This window comes from Ranitomeya variabilis, chromosome 4 (assembly GCF_051348905.1).
Source record: "Ranitomeya variabilis isolate aRanVar5 chromosome 4, aRanVar5.hap1, whole genome shotgun sequence".
NCBI classification, from domain to species: domain Eukaryota; kingdom Metazoa; phylum Chordata; class Amphibia; order Anura; family Dendrobatidae; genus Ranitomeya; species Ranitomeya variabilis.
In genome coordinates this window covers 168,427,336-168,451,633 of record NC_135235.1, presented here as the reverse complement: position 1 = coordinate 168,451,633, position 24,298 = coordinate 168,427,336, and positions in this window count along the sequence as shown.

The window sequence follows — 24,298 nt, the reverse complement described above, 5'->3', positions numbered from 1 at the left end:
TATTTTAGGCCTTTGATAGCCTGTCTGCGGTCCCTACTTTAAATACTCCTCCACTCACCACCAAGCTGCCTGTGTATCCATGTAACCGCTGTAAAACTGCCATGAGCCTATTGTTTGTTATTTTAGGCCTTTGATAGCCTGTCTGCGGTCCCTACTTTAAATACTCCTCCACTCATCACCAGCTGCCTGCCCGTGTATCCATGTAACCGCTGTAAAGCTGCCATGAGCCTATTGTTTGTTATTTTAGGCCTTTGATAGCCTGTCTGCGGTCCCTACTTTAAATACTCCTCCACTGACCACCAAGCTGCCTGCCCGTGTATCCATGTAACCGCTGTAAAACTGCCATAAGCCTATTGTTTGTTATTTTAGGCCTTTGATAGCCTGTCTGCGGTCCCTATTTTAAATACTCCTCCACTCACCACCAAGCTGCCTGTGTATCCATGTAACCGCTGTAAAACTGCCATGAGCCTATTGTTTGTTATTTTAGGCCTTTGATAGCCTGTCTGCGGTCCCTACTTTAAATACTCCTCCACTGACCACCAAGCTGCCTGCCCGTGTATCCATGTAACCGCTGTAAAACTGCCATAAGCCTATTGTTTGTTATTTTAGGCCTTTGATAGCCTGTCTGCGGTCCCTACTTTAAATACTCCTCCACTCATCACCAGCTGCCTGCCCGTGTATCCATGTAACCGCTGTAAAGCTGCCATGAGCCTATTGTTTGTTATTTTAGGCCTTTGATAGCCTGTCTGCGGTCCCTACTTTAAATACTCCTCCACTGACCACCAAGCTGCCTGCCCGTGTATCCATGTAACCGCTGTAAAACTGCCATAAGCCTATTGTTTGTTATTTTAGGCCTTTGATAGCCTGTCTGCGGTCCCTACTTTAAATACTCCTCCACTCACCACCAAGCTGCCTGTGTATCCATGTAACCGCTGTAAAACTGCCATGAGCCTATTGTTTGTTATTTTAGGCCTTTGATAGCCTGTCTGCGGTCCCTACTTTAAATACTCCTCCACTCATCACCAGCTGCCTGCCCGTGTATCCATGTAACCGCTGTAAAGCTGCCATGAGCCTATTGTTTGTTATTTTAGGCCTTTGATAGCCTGTCTGCGGTCCCTACTTTAAATACTCCTCCACTGACCACCAAGCTGCCTGCCCGTGTATCCATGTAACCGCTGTAAAACTGCCATAAGCCTATTGTTTGTTATTTTAGGCCTTTGATAGCCTGTCTGCGGTCCCTACTTTAAATACTCCTCCACTCACCACCAAGCTGCCTGTGTATCCATGTAACCGCTGTAAAACTGCCATGAGCCTATTGTTTGTTATTTTAGGCCTTTGATAGCCTGTCTGCGGTCCCTACTTTAAATACTCCTCCACTCATCACCAGCTGCCTGCCCGTGTATCCATGTAACCGCTGTAAAACTGCCATGAGCCTATTGTTTGTTATTTTAGGCCTTTGATAGCCTGTCTGCGGTCCCTACTTTAAATACTCCTCCACTGACCACCAAGCTGCCTGCCCGTGTATCCATGTAACCGCTGTAAAACTGCCATGAGCCTATTGTTTGTTATTTTAGGCCTTTGATAGCCTGTCTGCGGTCCCTACTTTAAATACTCCTCCACTGACCACCAAGCTGCCTGCCCGTGTATCCATGTAACCGCTGTAAAACTGCCATGAGCCTATTGTTTGTTATTTTAGGCCTTTGATAGCCTGTCTGCGGTCCCTACTTTAAATACTCCTCCACTGACCACCAAGCTGCCTGTGTATCCATGTAACCGATGTAAAGCTGCCATGAGCCTATTGTTTGTTATTTTAGGCCTTTGATAGCCTGTCTGCGGTCCCTACTTTAAATACTCCTCCACTCATCACCAGCTGCCTGCCCGTGTATCCATGTAACCGCTGTAAAACTGCCATGAGCCTATTGTTTGTTATTTTAGGCCTTTGATAGCCTGTCTGCGGTCCCTACTTTAAATACTCCTCCACTCACCACCAAGCTGCCTGTGTATCCATGTAACCGATGTAAAACTGCAGTATTTTGCTTATAAAAAAGAAAATACTGGAGAGATATCAAATGCAGACATTTTAACATTAAAAACAAAAACACATACAACAAAAAACTGGTACAGTACAAAAATTGGCCACCAGCTACAAAAACTTTCTCCTGCAAGTAGTTAACTGAAAGGTTTTTTTCCATTGAAAACACAGATATGGCATCCACCGAGTGTTGTCCTGTCGCGTCTTCTTTATATTATTGCCAAGAAGCTGCAACTGAATAAAGCTGAGCTTCTACCTTCTGCCTCTTATTAACTGCTTTTTTTAAAAAAAATTGTCCACCAGCTACAAAAACTTGCTCCTGCAAGTAGTTAACTGAAAGGTTTTTTTCCATTGAAAACACAGATATGGCATCCACCGAGTGTTGTCCTGTCGCGTCTTCTTTATATTATTGCCAAGAAGCTGCAACTGAATAAAGCTGAGCTTCTACCTTCTGCCTCTTATTAACTGCTTTTTTTTTATAAAATTGGCTGTTCCGGCCTACTAAAGGTGTCTGTCTGCCCCTGCCTGGTGTTGTCCTCAACTGAATAAAGCTGAGCTTCAACCTTCTGTTCCAAATTACCATTTTTAAAAATGCAATTGGCTGTTCCGGCCTACTAAAGGTGAATGTCTGCCCCTGCCTGGTGTTGTCCTCAACTGAATAAAGCTGAGCTTCAACCTTCAGTTCCAAATTACCATTTTTAAAAATGCAATTGGCTGTTCCGGCCTACTAAAGGTGTCTGTCTGCCCCTGCCTGGTGTTGTCCTCAACTGAATAAAGCTGAGCTTCAACCTTCTGTTCCAAATTACCATTTTTAAAAATGCAATTGGCTGTTCCGGCCTACTAAAGGTGAATGTCTGCCCCTGCCTGGTGTTGTCCTCAACTGAATAAAGCTGAGCTTCTACCTTCTGTTCCAAATTACCATTTTTAAAAATGCAATTGGCTGTTCCGGCCTACTAAAGGTGAATGTCTGCCCCTGCCTGGTGTTGTCCTCAACTGAATAAAGCTGAGCTTCTACCTTCTGTTCCAAATTACCATTTTTAAAAATGCAATTGGCTGTTCCGGCCTACTAAAGGTGAATGTCTGCCCCTGCCTGGTGTTGTCCTCAACTGAATAAAGCTGAGCTTCAACCTTCAGTTCCAAATTACCATTTTTAAAAATGCAATTGGCTGTTCCGGCCTACTAAAGGTGAATGTCTGCCCCTGCCTGGTGTTGTCCTCAACTGAATAAAGCTGAGCTTCTACCTTCTGTTCCAAATTACCATTTTTAAAAATGCAATTGGCTGTTCCGGCCTACTAAAGGTGAATGTCTGCCCCTGCCTGGTGTTGTCCTCAACTGAATAAAGCTGAGCTTCTACCTTCTGTTCCAAATTACCATTTTTAAAAATGCAATTGGCTGTTCCGGCCTACTAAAGGTGTCTGTCTGCCCCTGCCTGGTGTTGTCCTCAACTGAATAAAGCTGAGCTTCAACCTTCAGTTCCAAATTACCATTTTTAAAAATGCAATTGGCTGTTCCGGCCTACTAAAGGTGTCTGTCTGCCCCTGCCTGGTGTTGTCCTCAACTGAATAAAGCTGAGCTTCTACCTTCTGCCTCTTACTAACTGCTGTTTTTTTAAAAAATTGGCTGTTCCGGCCTACTAAAGGTGAATGTCTGCCCCTGCCTGGTGTTGTCCTCAACTGAATAAAGCTGAGCTTCTACCTTCTGCCTCTTACTAACTGCTGTTTTTTTTAAAAATTGGCTGTTCCGGCCTACTAAAGGTGTCTGTCTGCCCCTGCCTGGTGTTGTCCTCAACTGAACAAAGCTGAGCTTCCACATTCTGGCTTTCGCCCTATACTATCAGATATTAAACTGCATTTGGCCTACTAGTGTGGTTATGCCCTTGAAACAGTGTCTGCTGCTCTTGGGTTTGCTACTCCACTGAACAAAGCAATGCCGCCTGTTTAGTCCTGTTACCAATTTTGAACTGCATTTAGCCTACTTTATTCTTTGGCCCTATATCTGTTTCCTCCTCATCCTGCCCATTGCCCAGCCACTGCTAGATGAGTCTGCTGGTACATTGACCTAGACCACTACATTCCCCTTATACTCTACACAGCCAGAATCTGACCCTGCTGAAAGTAAGGTTCCCCTTCCCGCATGTTATACCACCTTACACAGGGACAGAGAGGAAGGTGCAGATGAAAGTGCAGGTTCCTTCATCAGGTGGGGGGGCATACTCGTTGGCGACGTCACTGGCACAGGGCCCCTCAGAGTACGCAAAAGTGTCGCTGCTGGTGGGAGGCGCCCCCGCCATGCAAACACACATCGCTGTACTTTGAGGGGCCCTGTGCCAGTGCCAATGCGAACGAGTGGGCCCCCCCTGCTTGCTCAGGATCACAGCACTTGCAACGTTGAAATACTTACCTTTCCCTGCAACACCGCCGTGACGTAGTCCGCATTTCCTGGGCCCACGAAAAACTTGAGCCGGCCCTACTCCCCCCACAACTTTTGCCAAATGACCCCCAATTCCCTATGCCCAACTATTATTATAAAGTTAATTAAGATTGACAAGCTTCAGAAACAAGAATGGATGTTTTTGGCATTAAAATGGGCACTGTAGGTGTTTTCCTGGCCTCCACTCACTGCCGACTATGCTTCCCCATTGACTTGCATTGGGTTTCGTGTTTCGGTCGATCCCCGACTTTTAGCGATAATCGGCCGACTGCACTCGACTCGACTCTGGACAAAATCGGGTTTCACAAAACCCGACTCGATCTTAAAAAAATGAAAGTCGCTCAACTCTAGTAATGACACCAGTTGATCTCTGTGCAATACTGATTTAAATTATGGGAGTCAGATGTTGACTGACTAGGCTATATGGGAGATGTGCAATATTTGTGATCACATGTTGTAGCATTGGATATGACCTCATTAGCCTCTTTTGATAATCTATATAATGTCGTTTAAGTATCCCTTTTGTATGTGCTAGTGGGTGTAACCCTCTCCTTTTCTCAGTTTGTACCTGGCTATTTAATAAATTATTTTTTGGTTGCCTTAAATATTTTTGGAATTTTTTGTTGCGGGTTTTTTTCGTTTGGTTATTATGATTATTGCAATTTTTCCTGTGTAATGTCCACCAATCAGAGGCATAGCTAGGGTTTTGGTTCAGGGGGGTGCGAAACTTCTGAGTGGGCCCCTAACCAGGTAACCTTCATTACAACTCAGTGAAGCAGCCTAATACTGGAGGAGAACCTCAGCAGATGGCCGCGCTATTACTGAAGATAATCTCTATATAACGACCAATATGGATATTACCGCCATATGGTCAGTGGTAGATACCAGTCCTATAGAACATATAACAGATCACTGCACAGTTACAGATAATGACTTACCGCTGACGTCCTTTCTGATGGAATCGTTCATTTTTCCCGTCTTTTCCATCTGGCCCAGACCGACATGACAACTTCTTCCAGCTACAACGCGTCTGCAGAGAATACAACAAAGACACATTTCACTTCTCATATTCCAGCCCCATCACCATCTATTCCCAACCTGCACAAACTCCTCATCCTGCTGATACCCCAATACTGAGCCGCTGCTGCCATATGTGTCCCTATTACTGCCCCTGACACCCCGATACTGAGCCGCTGCTGCCGTATGTGTCCCTATTACTGCACCTGATACCCAAGTACTGAGCCGCTGCTGCCGTATGTGTCCCTATTACTGCACCTGATACCCCGATACTGAGCCGCTGCTGCCATATGTGACCCTATTACTCCACCTGATACCCCAATACTGAGCCGCTGCTGCCGTATGTGTCCCTATTACTGCACCTGATGTGTTGTTCTCTGTGCCCTCTAAATTCAAAGGCACCCGTCTATAATATAGTAATGCCGGGTGCAAGTGCTTTAGAAAACAGTGCCAATATTTTGCCCCTAGAAAGTAATATTGCCCTGTGTGCCCCTTTGATAGCCACAGTAACCTGAGTTCCCCTATAATAATAAGTGCCCACTTTACATTTAACCCCTTCCCGACATTTGACGTACTATCCCGTCGAGGTGGGGTGGGCCCCCATGACCGCCGACGGGATAGTACGTCATACGCGATCGGCCGCGCTCACGGGGGGAGCGCGGCCGATCGCGGCCGGGTGTCGGCTGCATATCGCAGCTGACATCCGGCACTATGTGCCAGGAGCGGTCACGGACCGCCCCCGGCACATTAACCCCCGGCACACCGCGATCAAACATGATCGCGGTGTACCGGCGGTACAGGGAAGCATCGCGCAGGGAGAGGGCTCCCTGCGGGCTTCCCTGAGACGATCGGTACAAGGTGATGTACTCACCTCGTACCGAACGTCTTCTCCCTGCAGGCCCCGGATCCAAAATGGCCGAGGGGCTGTATCCGGGTCCTGCAGGGAGCACTTCCGGGTCGGAGCAGGCTGCAGATGAAAGCTGCAGCCTGTTCCGATGAAAGTATGATCGCGGATCTGATAGAGTGCTGTGCACACTATCAGATCTGCGATCTGTGATGTCCCCCCCTGGGACAAAGTAAAAAAGTAAAAAAATAAAATTCCACATGTGTAAAAAAAAAAAAAAAAAAAAAAAATTCCTAAATAAATAATAATAAAAAAAAAAATATTATTCCCATAAATACATTTCTTTATCTAAAAAAAAACAAACAAAAACAATAAAAGTACACATATTTAGTATCGCCGCGTCCGTAACGACCCAACCTATAAAACTGGCCCACTAGTTAACCCCTTCAGTAAACACCGTAAGGAAAAAAAAAAAAAAACGAGGCAAAAAACAACGCTTTATTACCATACCGCCGAACAAAAAGTGGAATAACACGCGATCAAAAAGACGGATATAAATAATCATGTTACCGCTGAAAACGTCATCTTGTCCCGCAAAAAACGAGCTGCCATACAGCATCATCAGCAAAAAAATAAAAAAGTTATAGTCCTCAGAATAAAGCGATGCCAAAATAATTATTTTTTCTATAAAATAGTTTTTATCGTATAAAAGCGTCAAAACATAAAAAAATGATATAAATGAGGTATCGCTGTAATCGTACTGACCCGACGAATAAAACTGCTTTATCAATTTTACCAAGCGCAGAACGGTATAAACGCCTCTCCCAAAAGAAATTCATGAATAGCTGGTTTTTGGTTATTCTGCCTCACAAAAATCGGAATAAAAAGTGATAAAAAATGGTCACGTGTCCGAAAATGTTACCAATAAAAACGTCAACTCGTCCCGCAAAAAACAAGACCTCACATGACTCTGTGGACCAAAATGTGGAAAAATTATAGGTCTCAAAATGTGGAGACGCAAAAACTTTTTTGCTATAAAAAGCATCTTTTAGTCTGGTTTCACACTTGCGTTTTTATCTGCATGCGTTTTTTAAAAAAACCGCATGTGTGAAAAAATGCATGTAAACGCGGTAAAACGCATGCGTTTTTATAGAAAAACAAGAAAACAAGAAAAAAACAAAAAACCCTAACCCTACCCCTAACCTGAAATACGTGGCACTGAAATACGTGGCACTGAAATATACGTTTATATACGTATACAAGTGCCACGATATTTCAGAGGCCACGTATTTAAGTGCCACGTATTTAAGTGCCACGTATTTAAGTGCCACGTATTTCAGTGCCACGTATTTCAGTGCCACGTATTTCAGTGCCACGTATTTACGTGGCACTGAAATACGTGGCACTGAAATACGTGGCACTGAAATATCGTGGCACTGAAATATCGTGGCACTGAAGTATTTACGTGCCACGTATTTTTCAGTGCCTGAAATACGTGGCACTGAAATACGTGGCACTGAAATACGTGGCACTGAAATACCGTGGCACTTAAATACGTGGCACTTAAATACGTGGCACTTAAATACGTGGCACTTAAATACGTGGCTCTTAAATACGTGGCTCTTAAATACGTGGCACTTATATACGTGGCACTTATGACTGTCAGAAAATGTTCAGTAAACGGTTAGGGGTGAGGTTAGGGGTAGGGTTTCAGGTAGAACTGGGGAGTTTCCACTGTTCAGGCACATCAGGGGCTCTCCAAACGCGACATGGCGTCCAATCTCAATTCCAGCCAATTCTGCGTTGAAAAAGTAAAACAGTGCTCCTTCCCTTCCGAGCTCTCCCGTGCGTCCAAAAAGGGGTTTACCCCAACATATGTGTTATCAGCGTACTCGGGACAAATTGAACAACAACTTCTGGGGTCCAAGTTCTCTTGTTATCCTTGGGAAAATAAAAATTTGGGGGGCTAAAAATCATTTTTGTGGGAAAAAAATATGTTTTATTTTCACGGCTCTGCGTTGTAAACTGTAGTGAAACACTTGGGGGTTCAAAGTTCTCACAACACATCTAGATAAGTTCCTTGGGGGGTCTAGTTTCCAATATGGGGTCACTTGTGGGGGGTTTGTACTGTTTGGGTACATCAGGGGCTCTGCAAATGCAACGTGACGCCTGCAGACCAATCCATTTAAGTCTGCATTCCAAATGGCGCTCCTTCCCTTCCGAGCTCTGTCATGCGCCCAAACAGTGGTTCCCCCCCACATAGGGGGTATCAGCGTACTCAGGACAAATTGGACAACAACTTTTAGGGTCCAATTTATCCTGATACCCTTGTGAAAATACAAAACTGGGGGCTAAATTTCATTTTTGTGAAAAAAAAAAAAAATTATTTTCACGGCTCTGCGTTATAAACTGTAGTGAAACACTTGGGGGTTCAAAGTTCTCACAACACATCTAGATAAGTTCCTTGGGGGGTCTAGTTTCCAATATGGGGTCACTTGTGGGGGGTTTGTACTGTTTGGGTACATCAGGGGCTCTGCAAATGCAACGTGACGCCTGCAGACCAATCCATTTAAGTCTGCATTCCAAATGGCGCTCCTTCCCTTCCGAGCTCTGTCATGCGCCCAAACAGTGGTCCCCCCCCACAAATGGGGTATCAGCGTACTCCAGACAAATTGGACAACAACTTTTGGGGTCCAATTTATCCTGATACCCTTGTGAAAATACAAAACTGGGGGCTAAAAAATCATTTTTGTGAAAAAAAAAATAATTTTTATTTTCACGGCTCTGCGTTATAAACTGTAGTGAAACACTTGGGGGTTCAAAGCTCTCAAAACACATCTAGATAAGTTCCTTAGGGGGTCTACTTTCCAAAATGGTGTCACTTGTGGGGGGTTTAATGTTTAGGCACATCAGGGGCTCTCCAAACGCAACATGGCATCCCATCTTAATTCCAGTCAATTTTGCATTGAAAAGTAAAATAGCGCTTCTTCCCTTCTGAGCTCTGCTATGCGCCCAAACAATGGTTTACACCCACATATGGGGTATCGTCGTACTCAGGACAAATTGCACAACAACTTTTGTGGTCTAATTTCTTCTCTTACCCTTGGGGAAATAAAAAAATGGGGGTGAAATGATCATTTTTGTGAAAAAATATGATTTTTTATTTTTACGGCTCTGCATTATAAACTTCTGTGAAGCACTTGTTGGGTCAAAGTGCTCAACACACATCTAGATAAGTTCCTTAAGGGGTCTACTTTCCAAAATGGTGTCACTCGTGGGGGGTTTCAATGTTTAGGCACATTAGGGGCTCTCCAAACGCAACATGGCGTCCCATCTCAATTCCAGTCAATTTTGCATTGAAAAGTCAAATGGCGCTCCTTCCCTTCTGAGCTCTGCCCTGCGCCCAAACAATGGTTTACACCCACATATGGGGTATCAGTGTACTCAGGACAAATTGAACAACAATTTTTGGGGTCCAATTTCTTCTCTTACCCTTGGGAAAATAAAAAATTGGGGGTGAAAAGATCATTTTTGTGAAAAAATATGATTTTTTATTTTTACGGCTCTGCATTATAAACTTCTGTAAAGCACTTGTTGGGTCAAAGTGCTCACCACACATCTAGATAAGTTCCTTAGGGGGTCTACTTTCCAAAATGGTGTCTCTTGTTAGGGGTTTCAATGTTTAGGCACATCAAGGGCTCTCTAAATGCAACATGGCGTCCCATCTCAATTCCAGTCAATTTTGCATTGAAAAGTCAAATGGCGCTCCTTCCCTTCCGAGCTCTGCCCTGCGCCCAAACAATGGTTTACACCCACATATGGGGTATCAGCGTACTCAGGACAAATTGCACAACAATTTTTGGGGTCCAATTTCTTCTCTCACCCTTGGGAAAATAAAAAATTGGGGGTGAAAAGATCATTTTTGTGAAAAAATATGATTTTTTATTTTTACGGCTCTGCATTATAAACTTCTGTAAAGCACTTGTTGGGTCAAAGTGCTCACCACACATCTAGATAAGTTCCTTAGGGGGTCTACTTTCCAAAATGGTGTCACTTGTTAGGGGTTTCAATGTTTAGGCACATCAGGGGCTCTCCAAATGCAACATGGCGTCCCATCTCAATTCCAGTCAATTTTGCATTGAAAAGTCAAATGGCGCTCCTTTGCTTCCAAGCTCTGCCATGCGCCCAAACTGTGGTTTACCCCCACATATGGGGTATCAGCGTACTCAGGACAAATTGTACAACAACTTTTGGGGTCTATTTTCTCCTGTTACCCTTGGTAAAATAAAACAAATTGGAGCTGAAATAAATTTTGTGTGAAAAAAAGTTAAATGTTCATTTTTATTTAAACATTCCAAAAATTCCTGTGAAACACCTGAAGGGTTAATAAACTTCTTGAAAGTGGTTTTGAGTACCTTGAGGGGTGCAGTTTTTAGAATGGTGTCACACTTGGGTATTTTCTATCATATAGACCCGTCAAAATGACTTCAAATGAGATGTGGTCCCTAAAAAAAAATGGTGTTGTAAAAATGAGAAATTGCTGGTCAACTTTTAACCCTTATAACTCCGTCACAAAAAAAAATGTTGGTTCCAAAATTGTGCTGATGTAAAGTAGACATGTGGGAAATGTTATTTATTAAGTATTTTGTGTGACATATGTCTGTGATTTAAGGGCATAAAAATTCAAATTTGGAAAATTGCGAAATTTTCAAAATTTTCGCCAAATATTCGTTTTTTTCACAAATAAACGCAAGTTATATCGAAGAAATTTTACCACTAACATGAAGTACAATATGTCACGAGAAAACAATGTCAGAATCGCCAAGATCCGTTGAAGCGTTCCAGAGTTATAACCTCATAAAGGGACAGTGGTCAGAATTGTAAAAATTGGCCCGGTCATTAACGTGCAAACCACCCTTGGTGGTGAAGGGGTTAATAATGTCCCGAGTCTCCCCCCTGTACAGCTCCCCTATACACAGCATGATGCTCCCTCACTGTATAGTACCCCCCACACAGTATACTGACTCCTTAGTAGCCCCTAAACTGTTTGATGGCTCCAACAATGTATAATGACCCCCACACTGTAATCTCCATACTGTATGATGGCCCTAGATAGCCTCCACATACAGTAGCATAATGCACCAAATAGTCCACAATATAGTATAATGCACTCCCCATAGGCAGACTCTATAGCATTAGGCAGTCCCCATAGGCAGACACTATAATAAGGTAGCACCCCCATAGGCAGACTCTGTAATAAGGCAGCGCCCCCTATAGGCAGACCCTGTAATAAGGCAGCACCCCCATAGTCAGACCCTGTAATAAGGCAGCACCCCCATAGTCAGAACCTGTAATTAGGCAGCACCCCTATAGGCAGACCCTGTAATAAGGCAGCCCCCATAGTCAGACCCTGTTATAAGGCAGCCCCCATAGTCAGACCGTGTAATAAGGCAGCCCCCATAGTCAGATCCTGTAAAAAGGCAGCCCCCACATAGGCAGACCCTGTAATAAGGTGGCACCCCTATAGGCAGACCCTGTAATAAGGCAGCCCCCATAGTCAGACCCTGTAATGAGGCAACCCCCATAGTCAGACCATGTAATAAGGCAGCCCCCATAGTCAGACCCTGTAAAAAGGCAGCCCCCACATAGGCAGACCCTGTAATAAGGCAGCCCCCATAGTCAGAGCCTGTAATAAGGCAGCCCCCATAGGCAGACCCTGTAATAAAGGCAGCACCCCTATAGGCAGACCCTGTAATAAGGCGACAGATCCCCATAGTCTGACCCTGTAATAAGGCAGCCCCCCACAGGCAGACCCTGTAATAAAGCAGCCCCCCCATAGGCAGACCCTGTAATAAGGCAGCCCCCCCATAGGCAGACCCTGTAATAAGGCAACCCCCATAGGCAGATCCTGTAATAAAGCAGCCCCCCCATAGGCAGACCCTGTAATAAGGCGGCCCCCATAAAAAATAAATAAATAAATACTCACCTCTCTTCTTCCTGGTTCCTGCGCTGCTCCTGCTGATCTCCTGACAGCAGGCGCTGGGCAGTGACGTCATTGCACTCCTTCTCCCATCAATGCGATCAGCTAAATGCCGGTACAGCTGATCTTCCACTGCTGGCATCGGGCCCCCCCCCGACTGCTCAGGGGCCCCATAGTGGCCGGGCGGCAGAGCACGGAGATCGATTCTCCCTGCTCTGCCGCAGAATGTAACTGTTACATTAGCGTAGCTCCGGGTTGTCCCCTCTCAGAGCACCGAGCCCGGGGCACCCGTACCCTCTGCCCCCCGGTAGCTGCCACCACTATATGATCACAACACTAGAATACTAGACCAGTTGATATAATTATTGTGATGTATGGTGTTTTCATGAGATGGTTTCACTCCTTAAAGTACATGCAGTTTTGGTAGAGCTGAAATTGCATAATAAGGCTAATATGACACAAAAAAATAAATATGAGTGACATAGTGACATAGAGTGTTCATGTTTTTTTCACTTGTTTCATTTTTTGTACTTTATGAAAATTCTGTTTTGCTGTTACTTTCAAGTTAAGGTGTGATAGACTGGTTTATATGTAAGGAAGTAAGTGACTCATACAATAGGAATGCACAGTGAGACTTGTGTGAGCGGATGCTGCCATCTGGGGGCCAGAAACGAAAGAGATGGGAGCTCAAAGCAAAATAGGAACCACAAAAATTGACTGGTTACCTGGGACGAGGAGAAAAGCCAGGTACACAGGGGCATGTGATCTGCTGTAACTCAGCAAGAAAATATAAAAGCCTTAGGGGCCAGGACAAGACTTCAGTCATCTCCCAGACTTGTGGAAAGTCAAATGAAAAGTTCCACCTGCATTGTATTGGAGTCGAATCCTAGAAAAGTGTGACTAGAGACTATTGAGAAGAGGTGAGGAACCTCTTCAAAGAATAGAGAATTTTGGTCATCCTGATAAATGGTACGGAACTTTACTCTAGTAAATAGCAGACCAAGAGGCCTAATTAAAGGGACAGAAATTCGCTCAGGCGAGCAGCAGGCCAAGATTACTACTTATAAGGATGGAACTTTGCTCGGGTTAACAGCAGGCCATTAGGTCTAATTAAAGGGACAGAACATTGTTCTGGTCATTAAAAGGCCAGGAGGCTTGATTAAGGGGATGGAACTTCGATTGGGTGAGCAGTAGGACAGGAAGCCTAATTATAAGGATGGAACTCGGTTCAGGCGAGCATTTGGACGATCGAGCATCGATCGAATGATCACCAGGCCAGGAGGCCTAATTAAAGGAAGAGGAGATGACTTGAGCTGAGCTCTAGGGATAGGAGACAGAATGATCAGGTTGATGATAATGTGGACTGACCGCAGCCTACAGTACAAGACTAGTAGCCTAGCAGGGGTGAAGTGTCAATGCCCATTATGGCCTATGTTCAGCCCTTGTTGACACAACTCGAATCTGACCAGTGTATCCTTCTCAATATCGCACATTGTAAAATATTGTTGATGATGTTAATCCAGATTGTATTTATACATTTATTTGCTAGGACATGAATATAATAGTTTATTGCAAAGGGAAAGTTAGCAAATTTTAGTTGACAATTAGCTGCATTTCTTAGTGTGGTAAAGTTGAATAGAGATGAGCGAACCTGTTCGGAAAAAGTTCTGTTCGAACGTAGGACATTTAGATTCGTATTCAGTTTCCTGATCATTTTTCCTCAAAGTTGGCAGTCGGTCAGTCACAGATCGGTAAATGATCGCGTTTCCACTAATGCTTTTGTTTTGACTTTGCCTAGGATAGGGGTGCTGTATGGTGAGCAGGGAAGATGTGTTTTATGAGGGGAGGTGGTGTGTCTAGGTCAGAGGAGCAGCCGAGTGTAATTTTAATTTTCCTTAATAACTTAATGTGTTTAACCCCTTAATAATCCCAGCTAATTTTGGTTTTGCATTTTCGTTTTTCGCTCTCCTTCTTCACAGAGCCATAACTTTTTTATTTTTCTGTCAGTATGGCCATGTGAGGGCATATTTTTTGCGGGATGAGTTGTACTTTTGAACAACATCATTGGCTTAAGCATGTCATGTACTATAAAATGGGAAAAAAAATCCAAGTGCGGTGAAATTGCAAAAAAAAGTGCAATCTCCCACTTGTTTTTTGTTTGGCTTTTTTTGCTATATTCACTAAATGCTAAAACTGACCTGCCATTATGATTCTCCAGGTCATTATGAGTTCATAGACACCAAACATGTCTAGGTTAATTTTAGACTAAGTACGTAGTAAAAAAAATTTCAAACTTTGCTAAAAAAAAGCGCAATTTTCCGTTACCCGTAGCGTCTCCATTTTTCATGGTCTGGGGTTGAGTGAGGGCTTATTTTTTGGGTACCGAGCTGATGTTTTTTAATGATACCATTTTGTTGCAGATACGTTCTCTTGATCGCCCGTTATTGCAGTTTAATGCAATGTCGCTGCGACCAAAAAAACGTAATATTGGCGATCAGGTTAATCATTTTCTTTATTGATAGATCGGGCGATTCTGAAAGCGGCAATACCAAATATGTGTATGTTTGATTTTTTTATTGTTTTACTTTGAAGGGGGTGATTTGAACTTTTATATATTTTTTATTTTTTCATAATTTTTAAAACTTTTTTTTACTTTTGCCATGCTTCAATAACCTCCATGGGAGGCTAGAAGCTGGCACAACTTGATTGGCTCTGCTACATAGAAGCGATGCTCAGATCGCTCTTATGTAGTAGAATTACTGCATTGCTATGAGTGCTGACAACAGGGTGGCGCTCACAGCAATCTGGCATCAACAGCCATAGAGGTCTTCAGGAGACCTCTGGTTGTCATGCCAATGCATCGCTGACCCCTGATCATGTGACGGGAGTCAGCGATGCGCGCATTTCCGGCCCGATGGCAGGAAGCGCTAGTTAAATGCTGCTGTCAGAGTTTGACAGCGGCATTTAACTAGATAATAGCGGCGGGCAGATCGCGATTCCACCCGTTGCTATTGCGGGCACATGTTAGCTGTAAAAAGCAGCTGCTTCAGGTGCAGTAGGTTGGGGAAAGATCAGGACAGGTATGACGATGGCTTGGTTCACCTGAGTCCATGACTGGGGAAAATCTCCAAGAACGGTATGGATTTTCTCTTCGTCCTCTTTTATGGGTTGAGGGGCATCTTGTTCTTCTTTGTTTTTAAATTGGTCAGGGAATACTTTCAAATGATCCCATGACACTGCTGGTGAGGTTTCTCCTCCATCTTTACTGATGAGCCACACCTTGGTGTTATCAAAGTTTGAAGGCATGATGGTGTAGGGTTCAGCCTCCCATTGATCGTCTAGTTTATGAATCCTCCTCTTTCTTTTGAGAACCTGTTCTCTTGATACTAAACGAGTAGCCAGAGCTTGTTGGTTGTAGCTATTTTCCTATTTCTGTCTTGCTTGGGAAAAACTTTGTTCCACACACTCTTGCACTTTGCAATATTACTGTTGCCGCTCTGTATTCCAGTCTGCATCTGGTGATGTCATCTCAGGTGTTAGGACTCCCATGTCCAAGTCAATGGATAACTTGCCAGGACTCGCTCTCTGCAGGTAGGTTGAAGTGCAGTTGGTGGAGTTTACAGATTGTATGATTGTACAGATCTACCAGATCCGGCAACATCTCTGGCCACAGGTGTCTCTACTCCAAGGGCAAAGTCTTCAATAGGTCAGTTACCACCTGGTTCATTTTCTCGCACATGCAATTTGTCTGCGGATGGCATGGTGTCATCCTGATCTTCTTGCAGTCGTACAGGTTACAGAACTCCTGGAACACTTCTACCTCAATGGCTGGACCTTGGTCGGTAAGCACTTGTTCAGGGTAACCATGCGGTCGACAAAAGTGGTCTTGAAATGATTTGGCTGCTGTCTTTGCTGTTTGGTATTTGACAGGCATGACAACCAGGAACCTTGAGTAATGGTCCACTATGGTCAGGGCATAGACATAACCTGACCGGCTTGTTGCTAGATTTATGTGGTCCAAGGCTACCAGTTCAAATGGCTGCTTCGTGACTATGGGCCATAGAGAAGCCCTCTGGCTGTTGTGGTCTTTCCTGCGCAGGTTGCATGGGACACATTCTCGGCACCACCTCTCAATGGCTTTCCTCATGCCAATCCAGTAGAATCTGTCACGAAGTAGGACTTCCAGCTTCTTCCATCTGAAGTGTCCTGCTCCATCGTGGTATGCCTCTAAGACCATTGGTGCATCCTGCTTCGGGACTACTACTTGCCAGACCAGTTCGTGTGTCCACGAGTTCATGTTCCTCTGACACAACTTTCCCTCATAGACAAACAGCTTGCCCTTCACTTACCACAACTGTTGGGTCTCTTGTGGGGTCTCTTGTGGAGCATCTGGACCAGGGTACGAATCAGTTCGTGTCAGCAACTCCTTTACTAGGCTGACTGCTGGGTCGCTATCCTGCGTCTCTGCCCATCCATGGTGGGGCAACGGGTTAAGCGTTGCCTCTTGCATGACATAGCACTTGTTTCTCACACAATGGGAGCACTGGGCCGCCTCGTGGCGGTGGAAGGCTGTAACTCAATTTCTTCCGGGTTTTCTCCCTCATCTGGTAAATTTGGCATCCTGGACAGCGCATCAGCATTAGCGTTCTTATGCCCTGCTCGGTACTTGATAGTAAACTCATTGTTGGACGGCCGGGCCATCTATCGCTGTTCCAATGCACCTAGCCTTGCGGGTTCCAAGTGAGTCAGCGGATTATTGTCCGTGAAGACGGTAATCTTCGCTGAAGCCAGGTTGTGTTTGAATCACTCGGTTACAGGCCAGACTATGGCGAGAAACTCCAACTTGAAGTAACTATAGTTGCTGGGGTTCCTCTCAGTGGGACGAAGCTTCATGCTGGCATAGGTAATCACTCTCTCTCTGCCTTTCTGCATTTGTGACAGCACTGCTCTCATTCCCATGCTGCTGGCGTCAGTGTAAAGTATGTATGGTTGGTCATGGTCAGGGTAGGCCAGGACTTTATCTCCGGTGAGAGCCAACTTCAACAGGGTGAAGGATTCTTCTAGTCTGCTGTTCCATTCGAAATAATTTTTTCTCTTGGCCTTCTTGGATTGGCCCACTAGCAGGTCTTGCAGGGGTGTGGCTATCTTGGTGAAGTCCTTGATTAATTTCCGTTAGTAGCCTACCAACCTGAGGAACTGCCATACTTCAGGAATGGTGTTGAATTTTGGCCAGTCCTTGATAACAGTGACTTTGTCAGGGTCTGGTGCCACAACTTCGGTGCTTACCACGTGACCTAGGTACTGCACCTTGGGCGTCAGCAGGTGACACTGGCACGGCTTCACTTTCAGGCCAAAGTTAAATAGTGCTTCAAATACCTCGGCCAGGTGCTTCAAGTGGTCTTCATAGGTCTTGGAGAAGACGATGACGTCATCCAGGTACAGTAGAACCATCTTGAAGTTCTTGTGCCTGAGGCAACACTCCATCATCCTCTGGAACATCCCCGGCGCGTTACAAAACCCCAAATGGCATGTATTTGAACTCACTTAAGCCCATGGGTGTTGTGAAGTCGGTCTTCTCTTTATCTGCCTCTGCCACGGGAACCTGCTAATACCCACTGGTGAGACCTAAGGTGGAGAAATAGTTAGCGGATTTCAGTGCAGCTAATGATTCCTCAATTCTGGGTAATGGGTAGGCGTCCTTATGTGTAATGCGTTAATCTGCCTGTAGTCAACACACATCCTCATTGTACCATCTCTCTTTCTAACGAGGACCAATGGAGCTGCCCAGGGGCTACAACTGTCTTTGATCACCCCAGCCTCCTTCATCTCCCGTAACATACTCTTGGCACATTGGTAGTGAGCTGGAAGTACAGGCCGATACCTCTCTTAAATGGGTGGATGATTTCCAGTGGGGATATGGTGTTGGACCCCTTTTACCTGCCCAAAATCTAGAGGGTGTTTGCTAAAGACCTGCTCATATTCTTGGACCACCCGGTAAGCGTTGGAGTCAGTGCCTACATGTAACTTCTGACACCAATCCTCCAACTGCCCCTCAGAGCCATTGTGTTCTACTTGGTCAGACGGAAGCAAGGGTTCTACTGCTTGCATTGCATTGTTATTTACAGTGAACAGCTTAGCAAGGGTGGCATATCTGGGTAAATGGACCTTTTTCCCCACAATTCAGGATGCGTATCGGTACTCTCCCCTTGTGGACATCGACAACCACAATGGCTGTCAGAACAGTGGGTCTACTATCAGAGCACACTGGTTCTACCATGGCCTGGTAATCTTGACCTCTGAGGCCTATTTCTCACCAAATTAACATTTCACTCCTTGGGGGTACTGCAATGGGGAACAGATCACTCACTGCATTGCCTCCCTCACAGGGGGTGATGTCATGCCTTAAAGCAAGAAGGGATCCCCTTAACAGGTAACACAGCATGCAACACCTTTCCTGACTCCAGGAAACAGGGAACTCTAAACCCGGTTTCAGGGGAGCTTACCCCTTAAATTCTGGCCTGGAGGCGAGGTTATTTAGTCTGAGGAGCAGACAGTGAGGAAGGAAGAGGAGGCAAATGAGGAGAACCTGAGAAATTGGAGCTGTGATTGAGCTCAGTCCAGGACTGAGCGCCAAAGATCGGACACCGGAATCCGTGGTTGTGTGGGAACTGCAGGCCCAGCAATTAGAACTGGACGGCAGGAGATTGCAAGTCTCCTGGCCCAGCTGATACCCTGAGGCACAGCAGCATACTAGAGTACTAGAGTCCGGAGTCACCACGAGAGAGTGACACCTGGAACAGGCTCAAGCTGCCTGTCACGCGGGGAATGTTCTATTTCATGGACAGACAGCAATAAGGACTTGTGGAGAGCTTAAGGCAGCAAGGACCTAGGGAGCAGCGCAAAAGGAAGGCCTCCAAATCCACCCAGCTAGGTGAATCCTGAAATGATTCCAGGCTGCCCGGACCTCCATGATCACCTGTCACCAGTACCCCGGACTGTACCTGCAATTAAAGGTAAAGAAACTACAGTCCTCGTGTCCTCCAATCATTTCCTGCACTCTCATTCCTGCACCCCAATGTCCACCTTCCCTCATAAACTGTTCTGGTAGCCCTGGGGCCCCACTCCACCTGTGGGAGCCGAACCATCTTAGCTGCAACATCATCGGCCCCAGCGGTCCCCTTAAGCAGCGTTGGCCATCCCTAGCCGAGTACCACAGGTGTCGTCACGAACAATCCCCTTTCCTATATTTCCATCTAACTTTATTTCCATCATCTATCCATCCTTTTTTAGATTGCGCGCCCAGGGCCATGGACCGGGTCACCGAAGCCATGACCACCACTTTAAGAACCATTCGACCCAGTTTTGAGTACCCCACGGCCCTAGCGGGCGTCGCACCTATCCTGTGTGAAATTGATCTTCCAGCATCTAAGTAGATTGTGCTAAAACCGTGTTGCAGTCAGGAGACCCTATTTGCTTATCCAAATTGTTTGAGGTAAAACTGTGTTGCAGAGAAGAATCAGGAGACCCCATTTGCTCTTCAAAATCGTTAGGCCTATTATATTGGTTCAGCCAGGAGGCCCTATTTGCTAATCCAAATAGTTTATGCTAAAACTGTGTTGCAGTGAGGAATCAAGAGACCCCATTTGCTCATCAAAATCGTTAGTCCTAATATAACGGTTTAGCGAGGATGCCCTATTTGCTAATCCAAATCGTTTGGGATAAAACTGTGTTGCAGTGAGGAATCAGGAGGCCCCATTTGCTCATCAAAACCGTTAGGTCTAAGAGTGTTCAGGCAAACTATCTAAGAAAATAAATAGTAATTGTTCATTTAGTGACAGGTGACTAAAATGTGTGGGCCTAAGGTTTTGAAATAGCAGGTTACAAGAAGGGAAGAGTACAAACTACATGAGAGGGAAAAAGTGAGGTTGTGATGGGATAGGTGTTCACATGTTAATTAAAGCTCAACTGAGCAAACACTGTCTTGTCCTATCCAAAGACCACTGACAACATCTTGTCAGGATTTGAACCCAGGAGCTCATGTGCACCAGCTCGCTGGACAGTTCCGTACTAATCCAAATACTTGTACCTATGTTGCTGCTGATGTCTCAACCTTGAGTTTCCTGTTGGTCACCACCCTGAGTTTCCGATTGGCTCCATCCTGATTAAACACCCTATTTAAACCTGGCTTTGTTCTCCTTTCCTTGCGTGATTATTGAGCTACCAGCTTCTAGTCAAGCTTCTTTCCACCTGCTGGTTCTTCAAAACACATTGCTGCTCCTGATATCGACCCTTGGCTTTCCTGACTACTTTTCCTGCATATTCCTTCAAACGACATTGCTGCTCCTGGTAATAACCTATGGCTTTCCTGACTACGATTCCTGCTTATTACTTCAAATTACATGGCTGCTCCTGGTAATGACCTCTGGCTTTCCTGACTACAATTCCTGCTTATTCCTTCAAACTACAAGTGCATCTCACAAAATTAGAATATAATAAAAAAATTAATTTATTTCAGTTCTTCAATGCAGAAAGTGAAACTCATATATTAGATAGTCATTACAAATAGAGTGATGTATTTCAAGTGTTTATTTCTGTTAATGTTGATGATTATCCACAATCAATGATGGTTTTGGGAGCCATTTCATCTGCTGGTGTAGGTCCACTGTGTTTTATCAAGACCAAAGTCAGCGCAGCTGTCTACCAGGAAATTGCAGAGCTTTTCATGATTCCCTCTGCCGACAAGCTTTTTGGAGATGGAAATTTAATTTTCCAGCACTACTTGGCACCTGTCCACACTGCCAAAGTACCAATACCTGGTTTAAAAACAGCAGTGCTTGATTGGCCAGCAAACTCATCTGACCTTAACCTCATAGAGAATCCTGTTCCAGCCTTTGCAGATGTTCCTCAAAAGTGTCAGTGTAACACAATGATATCATCCAGATAGATGAGAGTGGCCTCAAAATTTAAATCGCCTAGACACCTCTCCATGAGTCGCTGAAAGGTCTCTGGGGCGTTTGCAAAGCCAAACGGCATCCGATTGAAATCAACAATACCATGGGTAGTATAAAGGCTGTCTTCGCTCGGTAGTGCTCGGACATGGGTACTTGCCGCTGGCTAAACCAATGACGGGAAGTATTTTGTGCTTGCCAGGGCAGACAATGACTCTTCAATCCTAGGTAGATGGAAATCTCGTACAGTGCAGGCCTTCAATTTTCGATAGTCCACACAGAAATGCAGAGTCCCATCCTTCTTCCGCATCAGTACAATGGGAGCCGCCCACGGACTCTGGCTTTCTCAAATAACACCACTCTGTAACATTTGTGTAAGAGTCCCCTTCACCTCTTGATACATTTATGGTGGGATCTGTCGGTATCGTTCTCAAATGGGCACGACATTTCCAGTGGGAATTTCGTGGGTGATTGCTGTAGTGCAGCTGAAATCATCATCATGACGGGCTAATGCGTCCTGATATCGCCCCAGCAGAGCTTTCACTCGTTGCACCTGTTGAAGTGAAAGTCCCATGAGCTCAGTGCGCATTTGTTCCAATATTCGGTGCCCCTCCTGTAGGTGCCAGGGTTCTGATACAGTAAACATATCCACTGCTACTGTCCAAGGGTCTCCCGGTTTCACTGTTATTTGAACAGCCTGTGATGGTATCAACTCCTCCAGCAAGCCCAGAATTTGAGGTTTCCTTCTCCAAAGTTAAGACATCACACTGGCACTGTTCTGTCGTGCACAGTAGCTAAAGTTCACGTCACAAGGAGCCCTGGAAGTAGCTGCTCCATCAAAACTGGCTCTATCTGAATCTCAACTCCTTCCAGGGGGGTGCAAGCTCATAGGGCAGGGTGGGCACAGTTTGGCCCAGTGGCAGAACAAGGTTGGCTCACTTTTCCCAGCGTCTTCCCATCACTAGAGTTTTCTTGGACTTGGGCACATGGATCAACTGCTGGAACATTCTCCTCTGAGGAGTACGAGGGCCCCACTGTTTCAGTAACACATGTCGATTCATTGATAAGAAGACTCCCCAGTTCCTTCAATCATCCCCAGAGTAACACATGTCTGTTGCCTGTATCTCCATCGGTCAACACCATTTCCGGCCCAGATTTTTGCCAAAAACAGTAACTTGAATCCAGACCACCCCTGAGACTGGGATGGTTAAATGATTAGCAGCTGTCAACTTTATCACCAGACTAGATTGTTTCGGGGAAATGTCGTCTGAAGTATGTCTCAGGCATAATGGTCACTTGAGAGCCAGCATCGACCAAACAACGTAAGGCCCGGCCATCCATTTCGGCCCAAACAAAAGGACACATGGAAACAAGACTTGTGGGACTTCTCATTCTCCTTCTTTACTGTTCAGGCTCCGGGCGGCATCCCCCAGCCACGGAGGCTCCTAGTTTAATGGACGGCGTTGAAGGGGTCGCCCCTGTTGTACACAACTCTGAGCCAAATGTCCAGTCTCACTGCAGTTATAAAGTGTAGGCAGTTCTTCTCTGGGGGAAGTCCTCATTTCCCTATGGGGCTCAGGGCCAGTTCTACCCCCAGACAAGTTTGATGATGCTGTTGTTTTTTTCTTTGATTTAGACAATTCTTCTTGTATTTCCTGGATCAATTTCCGCAGCTCTTCCACCCATCCTGGTTCGGTGGCCATGGTCATAGATATCTCCCTGCTCTGGACCTTCCCTGCCAGGACTGTTAACACCTGCTCCTGTTTATGCTCGTGCTTCGCTCCCGACTTCTAGAAAGGTCATGCTCGGATTCACCTGCAAGCGCTCCCGCAAGGCCTGTTTCAGTAGCACATCTCTCAAGTCTGTCACCAAATGATCCTGCAATACTACTTCAGAAGACCCTACACCTACACCGACTTTCTTGATAATTGCAGTATGGATCTCCTGTAGCACGTTCATGTACTGGGTCACAGTCTTCCCCTCCTTTTGAACATGGCTAAATAAATGCATTTGTAATTACCCTACGTCTGTGGGGTCTCCGTGCGTTTCTTCTAGTATTTGAAGCACCTTGTCAAAAGTGTCCCGCTCTCGGAGGGGTCGGAGCATGACAGAATTCTTCGCCTCTGCTTCCAGTGCCAACCTGGCAACCTCTGTCTTTAACACGGGGGTCATGGGGTGCATTCTCATCATTCCCCTGACCCACTCAGTCCAGTCCCAAAGCAGAGTGTTGCTTCCAGAAAATTTGGGGAGGTTATTTAACATGGCCCCCAGGGATATGTTGGACCTTGGAGTTCCCCCAGCTGCTCCCCCAACTGCTTGCTCTGCCGCCTCTGTGTTATTGGACACATCCTGCCGACTACCCCAAGTGTGAGCAGGTTGTGGGATGCAGTAACAGACAGGAGACAGTAAGAGTTAACTTGGTTTACTGCAATAGAGGAGTACTCCACGCAGGGAGGAGGTGGGATAAATCTGGGGTTTAAAAGTTTTGTATACAGGATGGGTTAAAGTGTATAATAGGGATAACAACAGTTCTCAAGGGTTAACTTATCAGTTTGACGGCTTCCTGACTGAAAAGTCCACAATAGTAACCACAAAAACCTCTCTGACATGTTTAAGTCAGAAGCAAAGGCTATAGTTAGCCCATATAGCAAAAAGAAATATACCTACTCAAAACAACATGCTATAACTGGAGAAATGAGAGTTAAACTAGGTATGAATAAAGTAGAAAAAGTTCAAATTTATTAAAGATGCACATAACATAGACTGGACATTTTACATGAATAAAATAGAATGGTACATGTGCAGAGACAACACACAGGGGTAAACATAGCCCTCCAACGACCCAGGTCACTTGAAGCCTATCAATCCATATGTAAAGTGCATGTGCATAGTACTAGGGCACAAGACAATAGGTGTGCTGCCAGGTGAGAACCCTATCTAACGCCGCAGTGGGGAAATGATCACTTCATAGGGGGTTGGCAGACACTTACCGCTGACAGAGGTTGGAGGGTCCTAGGGCGGGTGTGAAGATAGAAACCCCCTGACGC